Raw genomic sequence first — 12217 nt, 5'->3', positions numbered from 1 at the left:
AGGGGTAGGCAATTGAAAGTCTATCTCTTTTCGAGAGATGTGGGTGGCCCTGAAAAGGGCCTTTGGGTTTTATGTTAATATTAAGATATATTAACATAAATGGCACCGCATTGGTCTTCTTCTTGTCCTTAGGCTGCGCCTGGCTGCAGGACCGTAAATCAGGACTCTTTTGAGGCATCCTTGACGCTCTACATAGACTCTTCGCATCCACAGGCTGGTGTCTGTCCTGTGGATAACTGTCCAGTTGGATCGGACATACATTGGTATGTCCGTCCGGAACATCATCGAAGACACAAGCGTGGAATATTGTACGTCAGTCCACATGTTGAGGCGCCGAGAACAGGTGAATCAATGCAGTGAACTGCACTTATTTATAGGGAAAGGAAGGATTGAAACGGATTGAGTTTGTTGACCAATCCAAACACGCGTTACAAAATTCAGTCAGATCGCATCCAATCCGAAGAGAGCAGTCTGTGATGTCTCGTGGTCTATATAGATTCGCTAGCGTCTGTGCGAAGTCAATTCATGCGACAGTTATTCAACATGACGGAAACTCAGAAAACGATCAATTGGGGTGCACTAGCAGTGGAGACCACCCAAGGGAACCCGGACTTACTTTCAGAAGAGGTGAACTGGGGTTTTATGGATTTTCTTACCTCGCAAGAATTTGTTCCGGAACCTTCGTCACCTTCTTCATTACCGCACGTGGAGAATTTTAGACAGAGGCAGAAAGAAAAATTGGAGAAATTTATACAACAGCAAAAGGAAGCGGAACAAGCTTTTCTTCTACAGCAACAACAGCAAGAAGAAGAGATAAGAAAAAAAACAAGAAGAAGAAGCAGCAGCAAAGAAACAAGGGTGTGAAAATCAAACGGTCACGGTACTGTTAGACATTTTAGCGGAGTTAAGAAGTCTGAAACAAATATATCAGACTTCTTTATTACGACCGAAGAGAATACGACCTTCCCGAGCTAAACACTCCAACCCTGTGACTAAGCCTACCGTACCACCCTTAGTGATTTCAACCAAATCATCATCATCAACAGTACGCAGTCCAGAAGTAGGCCTTGGCCGTGGCAAAGGCTTAAGACAGTTAAAGTTGATTGCTTAAACTCACCCCCTACACCAAAAACCAAAGGCCCTTTTCAGGGCCATCCACGTCTCTCGAAAAGAGATACATTTTAATTGCCAATAACTCAAAAAAAAAACAATTTTACCTCTATAGTGCGTGTGTATGAATGTGTGAGTGTACGTTCTTATTTTAAAATCAAAACCCAAAGACACTTACCTTTTTATACCTAATTTATTCTTTTATAAATATTTACAATCCAATTCACAATTCACAACAGAGCACTATAAAAAGTTCATAGACTTCTTCTGTCTCATTGTTTAGTCTCTCTGTTTTTTGAATTTCTTCACCGTTACAGTCTTTTCCTCCTCTTCCTCCTCACTTTCTTCCCTTCTTCTTTTCTTCTCCTGTTTCTTTTTCTTCACCTGTCTGCTTTCTTCATCCTCTTCTTCTTCTTCTTCCTCTTAAGAATCCTTCTCTTCTTCTGGTTCCTCTTGTTTCTTTTTTGGGCAATCTGGAGACCAATGTCGTTTTTCTTGACAATAATAACAGGTATCTTGACTTTTATCTTTTCTAACCCCTTTTTTTCTTTTTTGACGGTCTGGACACTCTGAAGACCAATGCCCTTTCTTCTGACAGATATAGCAAGTATCTTGACTTTTATCTCGCAAGGAAGGAGAGTAGTCCGTCGGCTGGTCTGAAGAGAGTTTTCTAATGACCCCTCGCAAAGCTCTGATGAAACGTTAGATTTGTGTAGTCTCTTCCGTCGTTGTGCTCGGTTTGAGAGTGAAATGAATAGTGAAAGGACAAGACACACACCCTTTTATATACGCTGGTCTGCCATGACTATAAATTAGTCCATGGTGTTTAAACTTTAGTCATTTGACGTTTTGCTATCAAGATGAAACGATCCAATTCATTTAAGAAGAAAGAAGAAGAAAGTAAGAGGCAGAAACGTGATCTATCGCCTCGTACCAGGGCTGAAGTCTTGGCACAAATTCATGCCAGTGATTTTGAAGAGGACATGAGTGAACCAGAATCCGAACCCTCTAAACAAAGTTCACCACCCTTAGTCAATCCTGAAAATTACTATTCCATTCAAGAGACGGAAAAGCGTCCCTCTAGAAAATTTAGAACCACGGCTTACAAATACACGGTGAAGTTTAAAGATTTCAAGTCCGAAGTACCGTTAGAGAAAGCAGAAGGGTTCATCACCGAGATGTGGGATTCTTTACTCACCACACTCAAGCGACAATGTCAACTCAAAGAAGACGATCGCTTGAGACTTTCCATACAACACGACGGCTTGAAATCCCCTGTTTGTATCGAGTTTAGCAGCCCTGCAGAATTGACCGCTTCCAAAGTCATGAACAAGATTCAACACGTGCAACAATCCAATCACCAGTTTGACATCACCGATGGAAAAGCCACACTGGACATGACCCACTTCTCTCCTCCTCAAGGAACTGGCCGCAAAAAGATCTTATTGGTGAACGACCTTCGCAGCACCAAAAAGAGTCTCGTCCGAATTAACAACCCTCAAGACCAGATGTGTCTAGCCAGGGCTATCGTGGTGGGACGAACCTATGCTAACAAGAATGACACGGCAGAATGGAAAAGAGCCTGGAAAACTATTCAACAATCTGACCGAGCCAAACAACGAAGTGAAGCAGAACTCCTGTTACAACAAGCCGCCCTGTCCAAAGACACACCCTGTGGCATTCCTGAAATGCAAACATTGCAAGATGTCCTAGCTCCACGCTACACCTTGAAAGTGCACCCTCAAGAAATGCGTGGGCCTCTGTTGTTTCGAGGGAAAGATTTTAAAGATGGAAAATGCATTCATGTCTATTATCACGATGACCATTTCGATACCATTACCAGTATCACCGGATTCCTGGGATACAGATAATACTGTGAGAAATGTGACTATGGCTATAACAATCGAGAACAACACAAGCATTGTGGATCGAAATGCTCAGGATGTTTGGCCTCTCCACCCTGTCTGAACGAAGGGCAAGAACCAGTGCATTGTTCTGCTTGTCTGCGTACGTTTGTCAGCCATGCCTGTTACCAACAACATTTGAAGACGCAAGGTTCACAGCAGAAATGTGCTTGTCAACTGCTGAGATTGTGCCCTACGTGTGGACAAGGCATTCGTACCAATAATGCCAAGGCACACGTATGTTCAGGAAAGAAAAAATGTCACATTTGTCACCACATCGTGGACTTGGAACACCAATGCTACGGGCAAAAATACCAATCCCAACCAGAGAAAGAGGATGGACACAAGAAGAAAGGCAATTTCATCTTTTTCGATTTCGAATGCATGCAAGAGACTGGCATTCACATTCCTAATTTCTGCGTGGCTCATCGAGCGTGCGAGAAGTGCATTCAAGAACCTATCTTCAGTCATTGCCCTCACTGCAGTAAGATTCCCGGAGGGCGTGAAAAAATCTTTCGGGGACCGAACACGCCAGCCGATTTCGCCCGATGGGTCTTAGACCCTATCGACAAGACGTAGAGCCAAGAGGACATCGAATGTTACGGAGATTGTCATCGTCATGCCACGGTGATGGCTCACAATTTCTCCAGATACGATGGACAGTTTCTTTTGAGATACTATACGGAACAAGGCACCCAGCGTCCTAAAGTGACTTTCAACGGAGCCAAAATCATTTTCATGCAAGTGGGACAAGTACAGTTTAAAGATTCGATAAGTTACTTGGCCATGCCTTTGAGCCGAATGCCTAAAACATTTGGAATGACAGAAATGGCTAAAGGGTATTTTACTCACTTTTTCAATACCGAAGCCAATCAACACGCCGTTCTACCCCATTTACATGAGGCTCACTATAACGACCCTGACAATATGCGTACCGCAACGGAGGGGGCGAAAAGACCATTGGAACGCATTCGGTCGATGGCTGAGACTTAGAAAACCCCAAGATCGTGTACGAGTTTAACGGTTGCTTATTTCACGGATGTCCCGTCTGTTACCCTGGCCGCGGCACTAAAAATCTGTTTTTACAACGAACCATGGAAGACTTGTACCAAGCCACTTGTCAGCGACGCCTAAAGTTAGAACAGGAAGGATACCAAGTGGTGGAAATGTGGGAACACGAGTACGATCACCGTTTGAAAACCGATCCCGAGTTTAAATGCCTCGTGGAAAGTTACCATTTCATGGACCCGCTGAACCCGAGGAATAGTTTGTACGAAGGAAGGACCAATGCCACCTGTTTGCTGTACCAAGCCGACGAAGAGAAAAGAGAAGAAATCAAATACTTGGACGTGTGTTCGCTGTATCCCTACGTGTGCAAATATTGTCGCTTTCCTGCAGGGCACCCACAGTTGTTCACCGAACACGTCGACCTGAAAAACATTCGACAATACGAAGGCTTGATCAAGTACAAAGTTTTGCCTCCCACGAACCTATACCATCCCGTCTTACCTCACCATTGCCAAGGCAAATTGATGTTTCCTTTGTGCCGTACTTGTGCCGAAACGTGCAACCAAGACCAACCTTGTCAGCACACCCAGGAAGAACGGGCCTTGACGGGGACGTGGGTCAGCGTAGAATTGTTCAAAGCTCTGGACATGGGATGCCAACTGTTAGAAGTGTACGAAATTTGTCACTTTCCCAAGACACAACAATACCACAAGGGTGACCCCACGCAGAAAGGCATTGTCGCAGACTACGTGGATGCCTTTTTGAAACTGAAGCAAGAAGCCAGTGGCTATCCTTCCTGGTGTCACACTCCCGAAGACCAAAAGACATTCAAAGAGAAATACTGGGCACAAGAAGGCATCACTTTAGACCACATCGAGAAAAACGAAGGCAGGCGATCGTTTGCCAAAGTGATGTTAAATTGCTTGTGGAGAAAAATGGCACAACGACCGTGTTTACCCAAGACGGAGTATTTGACAGAACCTTCCCGCTACTTCCAGATGATTCACGACAAAACCAAATTCATGAAACACGTGGACGTCGTTCGCGAGGATTTGATCTTGGTCAATTACGAAGAAGATCTGGACTTTGTACAAGACGACCCCTTTGGAAATGTCATCATTGCGGCTTACGTGATAGCTCATGCTCGCTTAAAATTGTACGAAGCTTTAGAGCTGTTAGGGGAACGTGTCCTGTACTTTGACATGGACAGTTGCATTTACATCGATCACCCGAGTCAACATCACCCTGACATCGAAGGAGACCGTTTAGGAGCCTGGACAGACGAGCACCCCGACGACAAGATTCTAAGTTTCGTCAGTGGTGGTCAAAAAAATTACGGCTATGAATACCGGGACAAACAAGTGCACACGACGTGTAAAGTGAAAGGATTGACTCTGAATTATCGGACCAGTCGTGTGGTCAACTTTGGGGTATTGAAAGAAGCCTTGCAGTCTAGAGAAGATGAACACTTTAAAGTGATTACCTATCAGCCCAACAAGATTGTACGTTTACCCACTCACCACATCGTCTGTCGACCCTTGGAAAAAGTCTATCAAATCGTGTACCAGAAGCGAGTGCGACTTCCTAATCATTTCACCTTACCGTATGGACACGTCGGTACTGGTCTGTATATAAAAAGGAACCCTAGACAAGATCGATAGTTCATTGTGACTACCAAGACCAAGCGAACAAGATGAATACTTTCAGAGAAACACAAAACAAGTTCAGAAAGGCACAATTCAAGTTTGGGGCTTTTGAAGAGGAATGCGATTGTGAGCCTTGCGATGGGAACGATGCTGTACGTTGTGACCTTTGCGATGCCGTAAAGCATCATGGGAACTTTGTTCTCACTACCCCTATCATGGCAAGGGATGCTGTGCGTGTCAAATCTGAGGGATGCGAAAGCGATGCCGCTCGTCCTCTTGGACACTTTACTGGGTTTCGTTTTAAAGGTGAATGTCCACCTTCACTTCTACCCCCCTACGGATGTCATCCAGCCCTGAGCAAACTCCTGCCCATGTCACCCAACCCTCATCGAAACGAACCTGTGAAAGACGAATATTCGTTCCCTGTGCGTTTGTTGGAAAACTGCGACTTTGAAAATCGTCTTCAATCGTTCAAAGGAAAATGGCCTAACTATCTGGGAGGACCGACCCCCGAAGAATTAGCCAGAGCCGGATTTTTCTACTTGGGCCAAGGGGATAAAGTCAAGTGCTTCAGTTGCGGTGTGTCACTTCACCACTGGGAACCGCAAGATTCGGCCTACCTAGAACATGCTCGATGGTCACAGAATTGTCATTACTTACCCTTAGTGGGACCGAGACATTGAAGTAACTTGCCATGTCGTTGAAGAAGAAATGCAGATTGGCTAGGAATCAAATGTTGGATATCACCGAGACCAGTATTTAAACTCCATTTCAAAAACGATATTGAATCATTACCTAAAGAACTGCAAGAGCAGATTTACAAGGAAGTTCGGCAGTGACTTGCTAGAGTGAAATCTCAATGGGTAACTTAAGAACTTTTGTGCTGAGAAATTCACAAGAGGAAAGTGAAAAAAATTAATCAGTGTGTTAGATTTCTCTGGGTCAAGTGTGCATTCATCCTATTATATCACTCTAGACCGTTTACATCAAAAGAGTTCAATGAGATTCTTAGATGTTACCCTGAATGGCAGTGGTCAGAAATTACTCACTATGTGGATTACTTTTGCTCTAGGAGAGGATTGTGAATTGTACGGACTGACCTATTCATGGATACTTTACAAGAGAACATTCGTGCTTTGCCTGTGGAGTTGAGAGAACGCATTTACCGAGAGCTGGTCAAAATACAAGTCAAACGTAAAGAACAGTTGCATCCGTTACGTCACCAGAGGTTTAACCACTGGTACCTGAATGGTATAAGAGAACTGATTCGTCAGAAATTGTTTCAATGGTCAGACCTTGTTCAACACTTTGACCTAGTGAATGAACGAAATGTTTGTAATTTTGGTTACTTCGAGATTCACCTAAAGCAACGCATTGAGGAAGACGAGTTAAAGGATTACCAACATATTTTACGTGGAATCTGCTTAGCGGAAGACGAAACATCTAAACAAACTCTGAAGTGTAGGTTACAGTATGCAAGATTTAGATTCCTCACTGGAGAACGAAGATGTCTAGTTAGAAAGTACCTTTATTGCTTTCGAAATAAAGAGACTATAAAATCAGGAATCCATGCCACGGCTTATGTCACAAGTGACTGAACAGATTCCTTGGAAGGAACTCAATGACCATATTCAAACCGTGGATCATTACCATCAATTATTACAAGAACTCTATCCGTTCAATTTGGGACAACGCATAGTGTGTGTCTTAGTGACTTGTTTTCTGGGATTTCGTTTACCAGCGGATTCCTTGTGGACTCTTTACGAACAGTACTTACCACCCAAATGTCCTTAAATGGTCACGAAAGACTCCTTTTGCTCAAAGCCTTGCGTTTTCATCTGGATACTTCTCGACCTCTACGGGAAAAAAAGATTCGTCAACCTTTAGCTACCGAAGACGTGTATGACGATGTGTGTGTAGCTTGTGACTTACACCCCCATTAGACAGATGTTCGTGACTGGAAAAAGGAGGGTTTTGAGGCTTGGACCCATGAAGTGGTCCAGTATGCACAAGAGTTGTTCAAGGAAAAAGTTACTTTTCAACCTGTGTTAGTGACAGTGCCAGAAGAACCCGTCACCGAGAACAACCACTCGCTTCAGGACAGGACTGTCATGGACATTCCTGAGAGGTCATTCCGGGAGGACACTTGTGTGACAATACCTCATGTAGAGACTGTAAGAACGTTACACACTGTCCCTAGGACATATTGGTTACAAAAAAACATGTTGTACAGAGACTTGTTTATATTCCACTTTGATCGTTTTGATGTGTTTTTTATTGCTGTACATAACTATTTGGCTTTTATGTATTTTTGTCTTTCGTCTTGTTCATATTTGAAACATTCAATAAACGTGTCCTGAAAAAAGTATATAAACTCTTGTCTTGTTTGTTTTCGTGTCACAAGTGACATTCCTAACACTATGGCTACCTCTGCTGTCTCTGCTCCCTCTTCCTCCACTGTCAAAGTCATCGACGAACACTTAGATCGTGCCAGTTGGGAGGCTTTGTATCTTCGCCATCCCTTTAACATGCTCATTGCTGGACCTAGCGGTTCAGGCAAAACCGAATGCGTCAAACGTTTGATCGAGCATAAACATCATTTGATCGATCGACCACCTCAACGCATCATGTGGTGTTACAAAGAGTGGCAATCGGCGTACAGCCTCTTGCGAGAAAGTCAAGGCGATTCCATCGTGTTTGTGGAAGGCATTCCTAAAGAAGACGACAGCATCGTCTCTGACTCCCGTCAAACCCATTTGGTCATTTTCGACGACATGTTAGGAGAAGACGAAGAAGAAATTAAACTGTGGTTCACGCGCAAAGGGCATCATCGTAATGCCAGTGTCGTTTACATCACTCGAAATTTGTTTCAACAAAGTAAAGCCCATCGCACCATCAGTCTCAATGCGCATTACGTGGTCTTGTTTAAAAGCCCTCGAGATAAATCGCAAGTGCAAGTCTTAGCCAAACAGTTAGGAACGCCTTGGTTGACTCAGGCGTACGACGATGCCACTCAAACTCCACACGCTTATTTACTCGTCGATTTGAAACCTACGACCCCCGATGATTTGCGATTTCATACCCACTTGTTTCACCACTGGTGCCAAGACGGACGGCCTGTCCTGTACACGTCTCCGTCCTCGACTTAACTTCACTCAACAAAAAAAATCTATAAAAACCTCAGACACTTTTCGTCTGTCTCACACAGTTTAAACATGACGTCCCTTCAGTCGCATCTTCCCGTCAAATTGATTCGTGCCTTGTATGGCATCAGTCGAGAAAAAAATCCACAAATACGAGCTCGTGTCTTAGAAGCTAGTCTCAGAGAAGTCTTACGATGGTTCACGGTGACAGCACGTCAATTACTACAAGGGATCATTCAGATTCCTCATCAAACCAAATGCTTTTTTTGATCGAAACAAAGTCGCTTTGACCCAACTGGCCGATCCCCGCATCGACACTCAAACCAAAAAACAAATCATTTTGAAACCTGGAGGGAGCGGTACTCTAGGAGGGGTCATCATTCGCTTTCTCTTAAGATGGGATCCTAATGCTCCCAAACTTCTCCCCAAGAAAAAGGGCAAACGAAGCTCCAAGAAGAAGAAGAAAAAGACCAGGTCCCCAAGGAGACCCGTGTCTGCAAGAGCTTCTCCAGTGGCGGGACCCTCCTCTTACCAGACACCACCCCGGAAAAAGAAAAGAAGCCACCAGAAAAAGAAGCAGAGAAAAAGTCCCCAGAAAAGTCCACAGAAGAAAACTAGTCGCAAGAGAGGCACTTCAGCCAGGACGCAACCTTACACTCGCAAACCACGACCTGCCACGGCGGTGACCGCGTCTCCGGCAGCCTCAAGTTCATCCACTTCCCCGTTGATGACACCAAGAACTGAAGAGTACTTGGAGACGTTGATCACACCAAGAACTTCTCCGTTGATGACCCCAAGAACTTCCCCAGTGACAGGACCCTCCAGTTTAGTGGCAGTGGCTGCTGCTCACAAAGTACCATCTCCCAAAATCAAAGTTCAAGAAAGATCGGGCATGTTACAAAGTTTACTGGATTTGTCCAAGCAAGAACTGGCTCGATTTAGTCCGTTGCGTCCCTGCATGACGTGTCATGCCTGTCCTGAAGTTGATACGACGTAAAGACAATCAGTGGCGACGCGTTCCAGTATAAAAAGGTGTGTGACCAAGTAGTAGCTTTAGTGCCTTACAAACGATGGATGGAATACCATCGTTGGCAAGAACAACGCACCCCGCATTTACCTCCCAATCCCCATTTGAGCGAGATGTCCCAGTTACAACACGAATTCCTGTCCTTGATGGATCGCCAAGATTTGTCCGAAACAGAAAAATTGCAAAAGTACGGTCAACTCTTGCAACGACTGCAACTCTTCCACCAGAAAGCTTTAGACGAAACAGCTCTTCCCACTCTGAAAGATTTTAAGACCTTGATGAAAAGTCCAGCACCATCACCAGTACCACTACCATCACTACCAGTGACCAAGACAGAAAAAGGAGAAAAAGAAGAAGAAGGGTTTCAAACTCCACCAGAAAAAGTACGCAAGTTAACAACACCACCTACCTCTAGAATTGGATGGATTAAAAAGATGATGACCACCCCTTCTTCATCACAAGAGAAAAAGAAGGTGAAGACAGAAGTGAAACAAGCAAAAATATCCCCTGTTCAGGCATCCTCCTTCTCCACACCTGTTGCCGGTCGCACACGCAAAGCATTGCAATCCAAGAAAATACCCCAAGAGAAAAAGAGTAGCATCTTCCAAGAGTGGGTGCCTTATTAAGAAACTAAAAAAATGGAGAAGGTGTTAGCCAGCATTTACTACGATCCCTCTCATCCTGCAGGTTACGCAGGAGTTCAAAAATTGTATCGTGCTGCCAAAACGCGATTCAAAAGTCTCCGTTTACCTCAAGTTCAACGATGGTTACAAGAACAAGCTACCTACACTTTACACAAACCCATTCGACGCAAGTTTTCCAGAAGTCGAACCCGAGTGGAAGGCATCGATCATAAATGGCAAGCCGATTTAGCCGATGTCTCTCATTTGGCCAGCTACAATCGTGGCTACAAATATTTGTTTTGTGTCATTGACGTCTTTTCCAGATTTGCCTGGGTCGTGCCCTTGACTTCCAAATCGAGCAGTGAATTAGTGCGAGCCCTGCAACGAGTGTTGAAACAAAGCGGCCGTCATCCTCTTCGATGGTAAACGGACAAAGGCATTGAATTTCTGAACCAAGCTTTCCAAAAAGAATTAAAGAAATGTGACATTCATTTTTTTACCACCGAGAATCCCGAAACCAAAGCCAGCATCGTGGAACGTTTTCAACGCACTTTGAAAGAACGGATGTGGAAATATTTTACGCATCACCACACTCTGAAGTACATCGACATCTTACCGCACCTGGTGCAAGCTTACAACCAATCTTACCATCGAAGCATCGGAAGTGCCCCGCAAGAAGTGACTCCCGAGAACGAAGTGCTAGTGTTTGAGCGCCTGTTTGGTACGTCCCCGACGAGGGCTGCCCCAAAGAAAAGTGGAGTGTTGACCGTAGGAGATTGGGTACGCACTGGCAAAACCAAACGCACTTTCGACAAAGGTTACTTACCTAACTGGACGACCGAATTGTTTCGTGTCACTGGACGAGTGCATGGCCGTGATCCTGCCGTCTATAATTTGGAAGACATGAACGGAGAAGTGCTCAAAGAAACGTTTTACTTACCCGAGTTACAACGTGTCACCAAAAAAGAAGACGACGTGTACGACATTGAAATCATTCTCGAACGCAGAACCCGTAAAGTGGGCAAACGACGTGTCAAAGAAGTCAAAGTACTTTGGAAAGGATATCCACCCAGTTTTGATTCTTGGATCGACGCTTCGCAAGTCATCGACTATAAAAGAAGTGACCATCATGCCCTTTCACACAGACGCAGCTACGTCGACCACTCCTTCACCTAGTTCTTCTCTGGAAGATTTATAAAAACAACCTTTGTGGGTGTGGTGCGGAGAACGTGTGCCTAAAACGCAAATCGTCTTTTTCTGCCAAATCTTCGTGATGTATTGTGTCATCGGGGCAGCCATCGCCAATTTAAGTTTGCAACAAGGAGACAAACAATTGTGGACCATTTTATTGAGCAGCTGCATCGGTTACCTGCTTCACAATACCTCCCTGAAATTCTCCTCGAACGGGAACAACGGGAACCTTGTGTCCAGTACCAGTGTCAGTCACCACTCCAATAACAACAACAGCAATCCCATTTTGGGCGGAGACACTCCTCTGACGTCCGGTAACCCCTCGGACAGCCACAGAACTCTGGAATTATGAGTCACCAAAACCAATTTTACTTAACCTTACCCAGTGACAGTTCCATGGAGGTGTTTCCCAAGAACACGTTGTGCTGTTACAGGGCCCAATTACCTCAGACCATCCCATTAGATCACGAAGCCCATTGGGAAGTGGCTTTAGTAGAAATCATTCACCCGACCCAAATCCTCAATGTCTTCCCAATCAAAACTTTTTTGATGTGGAAGTTCATGA

Source organism: Sinohyriopsis cumingii, chromosome 5 (genome assembly GCF_028554795.1).
Source record: "Sinohyriopsis cumingii isolate HCF-2022 chromosome 5, ASM2855479v2, whole genome shotgun sequence".
Taxonomy (NCBI): Eukaryota; Metazoa; Mollusca; class Bivalvia; order Unionida; family Unionidae; genus Sinohyriopsis; species Sinohyriopsis cumingii.
Note: the sequence above shows the minus strand (reverse complement) of the source record.